The sequence below is a fragment of the Pseudophryne corroboree genome, chromosome 12 (genome assembly GCF_028390025.1).
Source record: "Pseudophryne corroboree isolate aPseCor3 chromosome 12, aPseCor3.hap2, whole genome shotgun sequence".
Taxonomy (NCBI): Eukaryota; Metazoa; Chordata; class Amphibia; order Anura; family Myobatrachidae; genus Pseudophryne; species Pseudophryne corroboree.
In genome coordinates this window covers 93,229,751-93,242,424 of record NC_086455.1, presented here as the reverse complement: position 1 = coordinate 93,242,424, position 12,674 = coordinate 93,229,751, and the positions used below count along the sequence as shown (strand labels likewise).

The 12,674-nt window shown below is 46.8% G+C and overlaps 1 protein-coding gene and 1 pseudogene across 2 annotated transcripts in view; both read left to right on the top strand.

Moving 5' to 3' along the window:
• Positions 1–12,674, top strand: part of LOC134980825 (protein-L-isoaspartate(D-aspartate) O-methyltransferase-like) — a 337,346-nt gene that overhangs the window by 161,574 nt on the left and 163,098 nt on the right. The gene's annotated exons all lie outside the window — the stretch shown is intronic.
• Positions 3,308–3,426, top strand: LOC134981727 (5S ribosomal RNA; annotated as a pseudogene).

Below are 12,674 nucleotides of genomic sequence, written 5' to 3'. Positions count from 1 at the left end.
CGCCGCTGTTCCTAGTCCCGAAACCGAATGGGTCCTCCGGGCCCATTCTCAACCTCAAGGCGTTGAACAAATTTGTGAAGGTATCCAAGTTCCGTATGGAAACTCTGCGCTCTATTGTCCTGGCCTTGGAACCTGTAGATTATATGGTCTCCCTGGACATACTGGATGCCTACCTGCATATCCCTATAGCAGTGTCGCATCAGCAGTATCTGAGGTTTGCGGTTGGCAATCTACATTACCAATTTCGGGCGTTACCTTTTTGTTTGACCACGGCTCCGCGAGTCTTCACCAAAGTCATGGCGGTGATGACGGCTGTACTCCGTCGTCAAGGGGTCAGGATCCTACCGTACCTGGACGACTTGTTGATTCTGGCAAATTCCCCAGAAATTCTCCTACGTCATCTGGATCTGACTGTCTGGTTTCTGCAAGCCCACGGGTGGCTCATCAAAGAAATCGTCCCTGCTCAGAGCATGGTGCACCTGGGAGCATTTTGGACACTCGCAAGCAATGGTTGTTTTTGTCTCAGGAGAAAGTCCTGAAGCTTCAGGACAGGATTCAATACTTCCTATCTCGTCCGCAAGTGTCGATACATTCGGCGATGCAAGTGCTGGGCCTCATGCTGTCAGCATTCGACATGGTGGAGTATGCTCAATTTCATTCTCGCCCCCTCCAGAGGCTGATTCTGGCCAAGTAAGACGGCATGCCTCACCGGATCAGGTCTCCATTGATCTCCTTGACACTGGAGGTCCGTCTGTCACTGAGCTAGTGGCTTCAGGACCAACAATTGAAGAGGGGTCGTCCCTTCTGGATACCCGACTGTGTCCTGCTGATGACGGATGCCAGTCTGAGAGGTTGGAGTGCAGTGTTGGAGCAACACTCCCTTCAGGGTCGGTGGACCGTGGAGGAGTCTCTCCTCCCGATCAACATTCTGGAATTATGGGCAGTATTCAACTCATTGAACCTGGCCCAGCATTTAATACAGAACCGACCTGTTCAGGTACAGTCTGACAACGCCACCACAGTGGCTTACATAAATCATCAAGGCGACACTCGAAGCCACTTGGCAATGAAGGAAGTATCACGGATTCTTTAATGGGCGGAACGCCATCTACCGGCCATATCGGCAATATTCATTCCGGGGGTCCTGAATTGGGAAGCGGACTTTCTCGGTCGTCAGGATGTACACGCCGGAGAGTGGGGCCTCCATCCAGAAGTGTTTCAACTCCTAGTGGAAAGGTGGGGCCTTCCAGATGTGGACCTGATAGCGTCTCGACACAATCACAAGGTTCCGGTCTTCGGAGCAAGAACAAGGGATCCTCAAGCAGCATTCGTGGATGCGCTAGCTGTTCCGTGGAATTTTCGGCTGCCGTATGTGTTCCCTGCGGTGTCACTCCTGCCCAGGGTAATACGGAAGTTCAAGCAGGAAGGAGGACTTCTGCTTCTCGTAGCTTCAGCGTGGCACAGACGGCACTGGTTCTCAGACTTCCAGGGCCTCTCGCTAGAGTGTCCCCTTCTACTTCCACAACGACCAGACCTCCTCATTCAGGGCCCCTGTGTCCACCAGGACTTGGCCCGGCTGGCTTTGACGGCGTAGCTCTTGAAGCTTCCGTCTTGAGGGCTAGAGGTTTTTCGGAGTCTGTCATTCAAACTATGCTGCGGGCCCGGAAACCGGCTTCTGCTCGGATTTACCATAGGGTCTGGCATTCTTACTTTGTTTTGTGCGCATCTAACAATTATGATGCTTCCAAGTTTGGTACGGCCAAGCTTTTAGCTTTTTTTCAGCAGGGCCTGGACCTTGGCCTGCGCCTGGCTTCCATCAAGGTTTATATTTATGCCTTGTCGGTTTGGTTTCAGAGAAAAATCGCAACCTTGCCTGATGTACATACCTTCACTCAGGGTGTATTGCGATTCCAACCTCCCTATGTCCCACCTGTGGCTCCTTGGGATTTGTTGTTGGTTTTGGAGGCGTTACAAGAATCTCCGTTTGAACCTCTTGAATCGGCTGACCTTAAGTGGCTTTCACTTAGGGTGGTGATTTTGCTGGCTATTGCCTCTGCTAGAATAGTGTCTGATTTGTGCGCCTTGTCTTGTAGTTCCCCATTCCAACTAAAAGTTGCTGGCTGCGATCAACTTTGAATGACCACCTAAATTTCTATCTACTTTTGTCAGTATGAATAGTTAAGTTTAAGTGCTTATTGCACATGAGTCTGTGAACATTACTGTGGTTTTCTTCAAAATGCGTCTGATTTACGTTAAGATCTGTATAAAACAGAATTCCATAATATGTACTCCTACATACTTTTAAATGTGTTTGTAGTTGATTATGTGCTCATATGAGTAATATATAACATGTGACTGACTGCTAGTGTGATTGCTGACTTTATTATATGTTTGTCAGTTGGTCTTCTGATCCTCAATGCTGGTGTATGGGTAAGGGTCAGATTGATATCACTTTAGAACAGTAAAGTGGTTACAGTCACAAATTGTGTAGTACGCTGTGAAAGTGCTGATTATCATGTCTAAGAGCGGCAAAGGTAACGAGAGTACACTTACAGTAACACTAACACTCATATCATGTTGTCTTGCAAAAACTGTATTATCCTCTCTGATCTGGTACAGGATCCACGTCAAGTACAGATAAATCCCCTTTGGGCAGTGTTTGCACAGACCTTGTCCAGTATAGCTGAAAGGTTAATTCCTACAGCTTCGATACCAGGAAGAGGGTTCATTATTAACCCATACAGGCAGCTCTCTACCTACGGTATCCCCAACAGCTTCTCTAATAAAACAAGCTGAGAAACAGAGTGTAAATAAAATCATCAACTGCACAGGCTACACAGAATGATTCATCAGACAATGAAAGCTCTATATACTCTTCAGCATACAGAGAACAGGTAAAAGGTATCACCTCAATGAATATAGCTGAGTTAATGAAAGCAGTAAAGGCCTTTCTGTCCTTAGAGGATTCAGCAGAGCCTGTGTTATAAATGAGGTACCTATGTTTAAACGTCTCCAAAAAATAGGGCCTCCTCATGGGGGACCCCAGCAGCTGATGAAAATCATGGAAAAGGTTTGGGCTACACCCAATAAAGAATACAGGTTCCCAGTAAATGGGATTCCAAATATCCTTTTCCAGCTGGTAACTGTATAAAAATGGGAAATGCCTCCTAAACAGATACGCATATAATTTGGTAGTGCGAAAATATATATGGCATTTGACGTCAACGTCAAAAGAGGGATGGTTTTCTGAAAACCATGTTGTCTCTGTCTGGGGCAGTCATAAGGCCAGCCATGACTTCACCTTGCAATCTACAGCCACACCACACTGGATAGGCCCAATCTCACTAGATCTTGGAAGCTAAGCAGTGTTGGGCCTGGTTAGTTCATGGATGAAAGACCACCTTGGAATACCAGGTGCTGTAGGGCTGAGGTACTGGAAGACAGGTTTTTCAGCGCCTGCAAGGGAGCAAGAATCCCATATAGCTCATATGGACACCAATGTTCTTGGGCATCAGCATTAACAATACTTGCTCGCAGAGCAGGTTTGCTTACATACATGAAAAGCTGATTCAGAATCAAAGAAGGTTCTGGAAACTTTGCCGTTGGCTGGAAATTTCTGTTTGGTAAGGAGTTAACAGATATTCTGGAGTCAAAATCAGACTCGAAGAAGGTCACGTTTCCTTCCACATATAACCCCAAACATAGGGGTCTGGTTTTCGGCCTTGTCGGTCATAAAGGAACGTAACAGCCCCAATACAATAAGTTTGGTAAGGCAAAGAAGCAAAGGCAACCAGAGGGTCAGCTTCCAAACCAGAGGATAATCCATCAGCAGGATGGTGCAGGCCTCCTTCTGGGGGACCCCAGGATAGGGGGCCAACTTCTTCAGTTTGCACAGATCTGGTAATAGTCTACAAACAGATGCCTGGGTGCAAGAAGCGGTATCTCTAGATTATGTTTCTCTTCAAGAAGCATCCTTCTCGAAGGTTTCTGTTCCAGTCCATCTTGGGTAGAGGCGAAGGACAGGGGTTTGCAAGAAGCAGTTCAGAAATGGCTGTTGTCAGGATTAGTCATTCCAGTAACCCCTGCACAATAGGGACAATGTTTTTTTGCTCCAACCGGGTTTGGGTTCAGAAGGATCCTTTCACCCCAATCTCAAAATCCTAAACGGATAAGTTTGGGTACCACGGTTCACATGGAGACGTTGCGCTCCATAGTTTTGGCATGGAGCCAGGGAATTACATGGTATCCCTGGATAGTCAGGATGCTTGCCTACAGGTTCCTATAGCACTGTTCCATCAGTGTTATCTCAAGGTTCACCATCCTCCAGCAATATTTTCAGTTCTAGACCTTACCCTTTGGGTTAGCCACAGCCTCCAAAGTTTTTACCAAAATTATGAGGATTATGGCAGCTTATCTCCGTAAGAAGGGCATAAGAAAATTGCCATACCTCGACCACAGGTGGTTCGTAAATTGGGCAAAGTCATCTCTGGTTCCGTCACAATGGATGACTCTCTGTGGGGCTGTACTGAATTTAAGTCTGCAGAAAATGAATTACCTCGGAACAAGATATCCAATGTACAATCAAGTACTCAGGAGTTGTTACACAGTCAAACGATATCCATTCACGCAGCTATGCAACTGATGGGTTTGATGGTGTCAACATTCGACATGGTGGAGTATGTACAATTCCACTCAAGACCTCTGCAGCTCTGATTCTAGCCAGATGGAATGGAATACATCAGACAAGGTAAGAAAGTCATCAGCCTGGTGGCTACAGACATCCCATATAGACAAAGGGAGAACCTTTTGGATATCAGATAGGAGATACTGACAACAAATACCAGTCTCCATTGCTGGGAAGCAGTGTCCGGAAGATTATGGTTCCAGGGACAATGGACCATAGAATAAAGTTGCCTGCCAATAAATCTGTTAGATCTTCGGGCCATATACATGGCACTGATTCAGGCAAAGGACACTCTTCAAGGAAGACCAGTCCAGATTCACTTGGACAATTTAATGGCGGGGGTGTACCTCAAACATCAGGGAGGACCGTGCAGCCAAACAGCAATGAAGGAGGTAAGTCACATACTAAAGTGGGCAGAACTCCATCTTCCTGCATTGTCCGCAGTATTCGTTCCGGGAGTCCTAAACTGGGAAGCGGATTTTCTCAGACACGCCATTCAAGCAAGAGAATGGGCTCTATACCCGGAAGTCTTTCAGACTCTGGTAGACAAGTGGGGGTTTCATGGCGTCTCGTCTGAACAACAAAGTGTCCACATATTGGGCAAGAACAAAGGATCCCGGAACGATCTTTGTGGACGCCTTGTCAGTGAAATGGGAGTTTAATCTGGCTTATCTATTTCCTCCGATCATCCTGCTACCAGGTTGGTGAAGATAAAAGAAGCAAAGGGTTTCTGGGATTCTAATAGCTCCGGCTTGGCCCAGAAGGCAATGGTACACAGATGGATGCTCCATGTCTGCTCCCTCAACGTCCAGATCTACTACGGCAGGGTCCTTGTTATCACAGGCATCTGGATCAACTATCTGTGACGGCGTGGCTCTTGAAACCTCTATCCTGAAGTCAAGAGGATTCTCGCTACAGGTAAATTCAAACAATGCACAGAGCAAGGAAACCCTCCTCAGCTCGCATTTATCACCGAATATGGCAGGCCTATATCCATGGTGCAGAGAAAGAAATATGGACCCGAAATCTTTCCAGGTTTCCAGGGTCTTAGATTTCCTTCAGGCAGGTATGGATAAGGGTTTGAAGGTGGCTTCCTTGAGAGTACAAGTATCTGCATTGACTGTAGGGTTCCAAAAGAAAAATTTACAGGATGTGCGTACTTTTTCCAGGGAATGCTGCGCATTCAACCTCCCTTTTGTTCTTCCTACAGTGCCTTGGGACGTAAGTCTAGTCCGCAAAGCCCTTCAAGTTGTTCCATTTGAACCACTTAGTAAAGTGGATCTTAAATGGTTGACAGCTAAGGTTCTCTTTCTACTGCCTATGGTGTCAGCTAGAAGAGTATCAGATTTAGGAGCGCTGTCATGTAAATCTCCTTTTCTGTTTTTTATCTAGATAAAGCAGTTCTCAGAACTAGATCTGGGTATCTTCCTAAGGTGGTGTCTAAATGCCACCTTAATGAAGAAAATGTAGTCCTGGCTTTTCAGGGATCGGGACTTTCTGCGGGAGATGCGTCGCGGGACGTAGTCCGAGCATTAAAGATCTACGTGGATCGCACAAGTGCCATCAGAAAGACATATTCTCTCCATTTTTTACGGAATTCACAAGAGGATGGCCTGCTACTAAATAGACGCTGGCTAGAGGGCTTCGAATGACTATTTCGTAAGCATACTCTCAAGCGGATCTCCTTGTTCCGGCTAATGTCTCCACTCACTCTACTCGTAAGGTAGGTTCATCATGGACAGCACAACGTGGTGCTTCAGCAGAACAGATATATAAGGCAGCCACATAGTCTTCCATTAACACATTCATTAGACATTATGCCATGGATACTTTTGCCTCTCATGACGCTGAATTTGGGCGAAAGTTTCTCCTGTCCAATCAGGAGCATCCCCACCACTAAAATTGCTTTGGGAAATCCCATTGTGATCCTGTGGATAACCTGTGGACCCTGCCGGAGAAATATACGTTATGATAAGAACTTACCGTTGATAATGGTATTTCTCCTAAGTCCACAGGGATCTTACTCTGACGCACCTGATTTGAGGATCTTGCTACTCGCTAACCTCTTCCTTCTTGTACGGAAGGGTGTGCATGTGTGTTCGTCTCGCTTGATTAGGGCTCTACATGATGCTCCTGCCTAGATGCTTTGGAATCCAACTGATTTGCCTGAGCCAGTTGGCGGGGATATATGGACGGGCCCGTTGCATCCTGGGAGGCCAGAAAGCTTGTGATCGTTTGGTGCCAATCCGCTGTCGCTCCATCATATCCCATTGTTATCCTGTGGAACCTGTGGACTTAGGAGAAATACCATTATCAATGGTAAATTCTTACCATAACGTATATTTTCAGATTATTTATAGGCTAAATCCACTTGTCTACCATCCGCCTTTCGTACTCCGTGCAACACGTATTCTGGCCCCTTCTTTTGATCCTTTCCTGTACCAGATTTAGAGGTTGAGCTGCAGCAGTCTTAGGATACCAGGATCATAAGAGTGTCAGCAGACCAGCTACATGATGGGCTACCTTCTCACTTGGGTGACCCTGTGGTGAGAGCTCATCTGTTGCAGTCTACAGACATTTAGGGGTTAACTTGTCTAGACTCCTGGTCTGATGCCTGTTCTCCCAGGGGTACAAAATAGATTATCTTTTTTAACCCCCTTATCTTTTACTTCACATCCGGTTTACCAGTTTCAGAAAAAAGAAGAGTGGTATTACTAGTGCCTATCAACAGGCACTTGACTTCAGAGCTGTTGCTCACGGTTCCCCTTCACCAACAAAGGTGGGGGGTTTAACTCAAGTCTGTTCGTGGTCCCAAAGTCAGATGGCTCAGTCAGATCCATTTTTCAGGGGTTTTCAAGTTCAAAATGGAATCCCACCACTTGATTATTGTAGTGCTTCAGGCAGGGGAGTGCCTAATATCATTAGATATCAAGGATGCTTATCTACATATTCCAATCTGGAAACCTCACCAAGTGTTCCTCAGATTTGTGAATAGGTATTCCCACTTGCAGATTTTTGCAGGACTTACCTTTAGACCTATCATCTGTACCTGACGTTTTCACTAAGGTGATTGTGATAATGATGATTCATCTCTGTGCATGGGGTGCTGTCTATCAATGATCTCATTATAAAGGCACCATCTAGGAAGAAGTTAATTGCAGGTCTGTCTTAACTCATGCAATTCTGATACAGCACAGCTGGATCATCAACTTCCTGAAGTCGCACCTGGATCCAGGTCAGATGGTCTTGTTCCTAGTGATGACCTTTGGCGAGAGTCTCCGAAAGTTTTTTTTTTTTTTCAAGAGCCTTCCAGTTGGACCGTCCCACCCAATGAAACAGGTCACACCAGCAGATACATCTATTAGTTTGCCTAACACCCATGATGCGAATTTTGCTTCTATTGGGGCTGCAGATCTCTCACCTTCTAGAGGGCCGCTGGTTTGGAATATGGAACTGGGTTCTCCTCCCGATGACTGCCGGCCTTCGAGGCTAGGGTGCAGTGACTATGGACAGTCACTTCCCAGGGGTGTTGGTCACCTCAAGCGTCATCCCTACCAATCATCAACCTGGGGCTCAGGACAATATACAATGCCCTTCATCTGTCCTTTCCTCTGTTCAGAGGTCGGGCAATTCAAGTCCAGTTGGTCAACGCCACGGCTGTTGTATACATAAACAGGTAACTCGCATTCCCCTCTAGGCCATAAAGACTTGTCATGGCGATTTCAGAAATATTAATCCCCTGGGTAGCTACCTAAGTCTTCAGGTTCTTTATCTGGGTAAATGGTCAATCTATCCACAGGTCTTCACACATCTCCTCATCCACCACTGAGGTGAGCTTCAGATAGACCTCATGTCATCCTGGCGAACCCATCAGCTTTCTCATTCCTACTCCAGAACTCAGGACCCTGAAGCAGAGGCTGTAAGCACCTTAACGACCCCATGGCCTTTTTCATCTCAGTTACCGACATAATTGCTCTGGATGGGCCTTGCAGGGCAGGGTATTCCTACCTGTGTCTTCTTTTCATAGATGACCCTTGGCCACTGTCTGTCTGCGAGGACCTTCTCCAGTCTAGGTTTGTTTGTCTCTCTAGACTTCCAGAGTCTGTCTCTGACGGTGTGGCTGTTGAGACCATGCTGCTTTGACAAAATGATATTCTCAGGTCCATGATTCCAAATATGCTTTGGGTTTAAAAGCAGATGAGTTCTGTGCATTACTGTCTTATTTGGAAGTCCTATGTGGCATGGTGCAATAAAAAAAAGAGGACTTTTCACCAGGTGGTGATTTGATTTCTGCATCTTTGTTCGTCCCTGGTACTATTTTTTCCCTCATTCACCCTTTGAACTTCTGAACACGGCTGACTTCAACTTTCTCTCCTGGAAGACTGTGATGCTTCTTGCTTTGGCCTGACGGGTCTTGAAACTGGGAGTTCTGTCGTGCCGCTTTCCTTATCCAGGCTTCCATGAGGTTGGAGCGGAACTCCACACAAAGCGGGAATTTATACCTAGGGTGGTTTCTTTTTTTCAATCACCCTGCCTACAGTGTTCTTTCGGAGGATTCTCCATCCTATCAATCCTTGGAGGTGGTGTGTTCCTTGCATATCCCTGTGGACAGGACAGCTCAGGTGGGAAAGTAGGATAATCTCTTCATCCTCTAGGACGTAGCTCCGCTGGGTTTGCCTGTGTCAAAGCAGACTTTGGTTTGCTGGCTTTGCTGGACTATTAAGCAGGCCTGTTGGCTTCCTCTCAAACTCCACAACCATCCATGTCTGCACACTCCACATGTTCAGTGAAACACTCATGGGTTGCTGCCCGAAAGATTTTCAGCCACGCAAACTGTGTCTTGGTTACCTGGTCTGGCAATTTACTTTTGTCAGATTCAACAGGTTTGATACCTTTGCTGCCCCTGAATCTTCATTTAGCCGCACTGTGTTGCATGTGGAGAGTGCTCTTGGACATCTCCACTGTGATAAGCCTCCAGTGTCCTAGTGAATGAAGGCGAAAACAGGATTTTGGAACTTACCGGTAAATCCATTTCTCTGATTCCACAGGTCCGCTGAGCTGCTCTTCCTGACATTGTGTGTTTTGGTTTTCTGTTGTGACTGCATCTGTTTGTACAGATTGTTTTACAAATTCTCATATTCTGTGTCATGTTTCACCTCCTTCTCTAAAGTTCTGTTCTCTCCATCTCTCCGCGGGCTCAGTTTTTGTAACTGGTCTGGAGGGGGAGGGAGGGGAAAGGGGGGCATAGTGGGTGAGGTGCCAGCCCCACTTATCCACCCATCTATACCCCACTGTTATAAGCCACTAGTGTCCCCTGTGAAATAGGAGAAATGGATTTATGTTGGGGTCTGGGGTGTTACCGGGTCATGGAAGTGCTGCGGCTGGCTGCTGCTGTGTGTGAGGGGCTATGGTGAGGCTGATGGAGGCAGTAGGTGTGAGCATTGGAGGTCAGTGTGCCAGCACTCAGCAGGGAAAAGGAGCCTTCTCTTGTATGTCTGCAGATATGGGAGCCGCCATGTTGGAGACCAAAGCACACAGTGTAGACAATAACGGAGCTTCCTGTGGGTTCTCAGCCAATCCCAGTATGCTTCCCCTTTTAAAAGAGGTTGGATTTGAACCAAACCCTGTCAGTGCTTTATGTTGCTTCTTTTAGAAGGTGCTTCTCCTCTGTGCTCCTATGGGCGTCCTTGTTGCTCGGTGCTTTGAGTCCCTTGAAGTCTCCTGCCTTGCTCATATGCATGGTACTCCGCTTCTCTCTACGCTCTGATCCAGAGTCTGGCGCTGACACCGCCTCCTGCGGCTGCTAACTCAGGGCCGGATCTAGGGGGGGGCGAAGGGGGCGACCGCCCCCCCTAACACAGTCATAGCCACACCCACTTTTGAGCAGAAGAGAGCTCTACAGGGAGAGCCTGAGGCAGAACGATGTGCTGCAGCTTATACCACAGCAGCACAGAGGAGCCAGGAGAGCAAGGGTTACAGAGCATTTGCCCCTCACTTGCTGGTGTGTGGGTACTAGGGCTAATAAATACAATTACCCCATAGCACAGTCACATGTACATAGAACAATCACAAAGCTCTATCTCAGTCTCACTCAAAAAGTTTAGTCAGAATTGAGAGAGGAGGAGTTAGGATTGCAGATGGGAGGAGTTGGGACTGTAGAGGGAGGAGTCAAGATTAAACAGTAAACCGCCCCCCCTAAAGAAAAGTCTAGATCCGTCCCTGTGCTAACTCGCCAGGTGGAATCTACGGGTAATTCGGGGCTGTTGGTGGTTCCTTGGATCTCTGCTCAGTTGCCAAAAGTTCAGTTTCCAAAGTCAGAGTTCTTCAGTCACGTTTTCCAGGAATCCAGTTTCTTAATTCTTGTATTTGCCCTGCAGTAATCCAATCTCGAGTCTTCACAGTTTATTGTTACCAAGTTACAGTCATCAAATACCCACTCTTCACAGTTGTTGTCTACAAGTGCCAGTTATCAAGTAACCTGTGTTTACAGTTAGTTTCCAAGTCACGGTAATTCAGTATCCAGTCTTTACAGTTGCGGTCTCAAAGTCACAGTCTTCCATTTATCCAGTTTTTACCATTGTCTTCAACTCAAAGTAATACAGCGTCGAGTCTTCACAGCCGCAGTAATCAAGTACCAGTCTTTGCAATTATTATCTCCTTGCTACAGTAAGATCACTATCTAACTTCACAGCAACAGCTTCCTAGCCCAGTTATTTCTTATCCACTTGTGTGTTTATCCTTCTACTCTGGGAGTCCATGAGAAGGAATTATATATGGCATCCATGTGGTCTTCCGTCAGTGGCCTCTGCCACTTCCGCTCAGGCCAATTCGTTGGATACTATGTTCCAGCCTGACCCAATTTACCGGTAAGTACCAAAATCCTATTTTTCTCTGGCAGGGCCCACAGGATAACAGTGGGATATGATGAAGCGACAGCGGATTTGCACCAGTCGGTCAAAGCTTTCTGGCCTCCCAGCATGCAACGGGCCCGTCCATATATTCCCGACTCCTGGCTCAGGCAAATCAGTTTTTAGTTTTGTGCATCAGGAGCCGGACCACGGTCAGAGGGCTGCTGGTTTTTAGCAGCCCTAAGCTATCTTATTTTATTTTTATAGTCTATTTTCTCTGAGCAATCTTTCTAAACAGTCTTATACGTACCTTAGAAAGAGTTGCTCCAACAACTCTCCGCCAGGTCGCAACAACGCTTACCCACGAGTACAGTGCTGTTTCGGCGGACGTCTGTGTCGGATATACTAGCAGGTCCAGCAGACGTTACTAGGCTGTGGCCGGAGCACGGGGAGAAGGTAAGGCATCAGTTCCGCTTAGAAAGGGATTACGGACACGGCTGCACCTCGGGTTCACCAGCACCAGTCTTTAGGGATCATAGGCTCCAGGAATAGTATGAGGCCACGATCCCTAGGGTTGATGTCAGCGGTGGGGAGTCAGACGCTCTCCTGGTCGCGCCCCCCCCCCCCCAGGTTCATGACCAGTTTCCTCCGAGTCTCCCGCCATGAACTGACCTGCTTCCGTCTCATATGCTATACGCGAAGGGGACCCAGTCACAGCATAGGCAGCTGTGGGACTGATGCATCTGTGTTCACTATAGGTTCATGGAGTGGCAGTGTACACTAGTAGCGTCTGGATCCACTCAGCGTTCTCTAACGTATTGATAGGTCCTGGAAGCGAGGTGAGTCTCCCTGTATCCCACTCTGAGTACGGGTAATACAGCACTAAGTCTCTATCTACCTTTTTGAGTATGAATAGTTAGATAAGTGCCTATTGCATATGAGTCTGTATACATTTACTGTTTCTTTAGCAATACGTCTGAATACGATAGATCTGTTTAAACATGATTCAGTAATATGTTCTACATACTTGAAATGTAGTTGATGATGTGCTCATATTGCTTATTGTACTAATGTATAATATGTGACTGACTGCTAGTGTGATTGCCGACTTTAATATATTCTGTCAGTTTTGTTCTATTCCA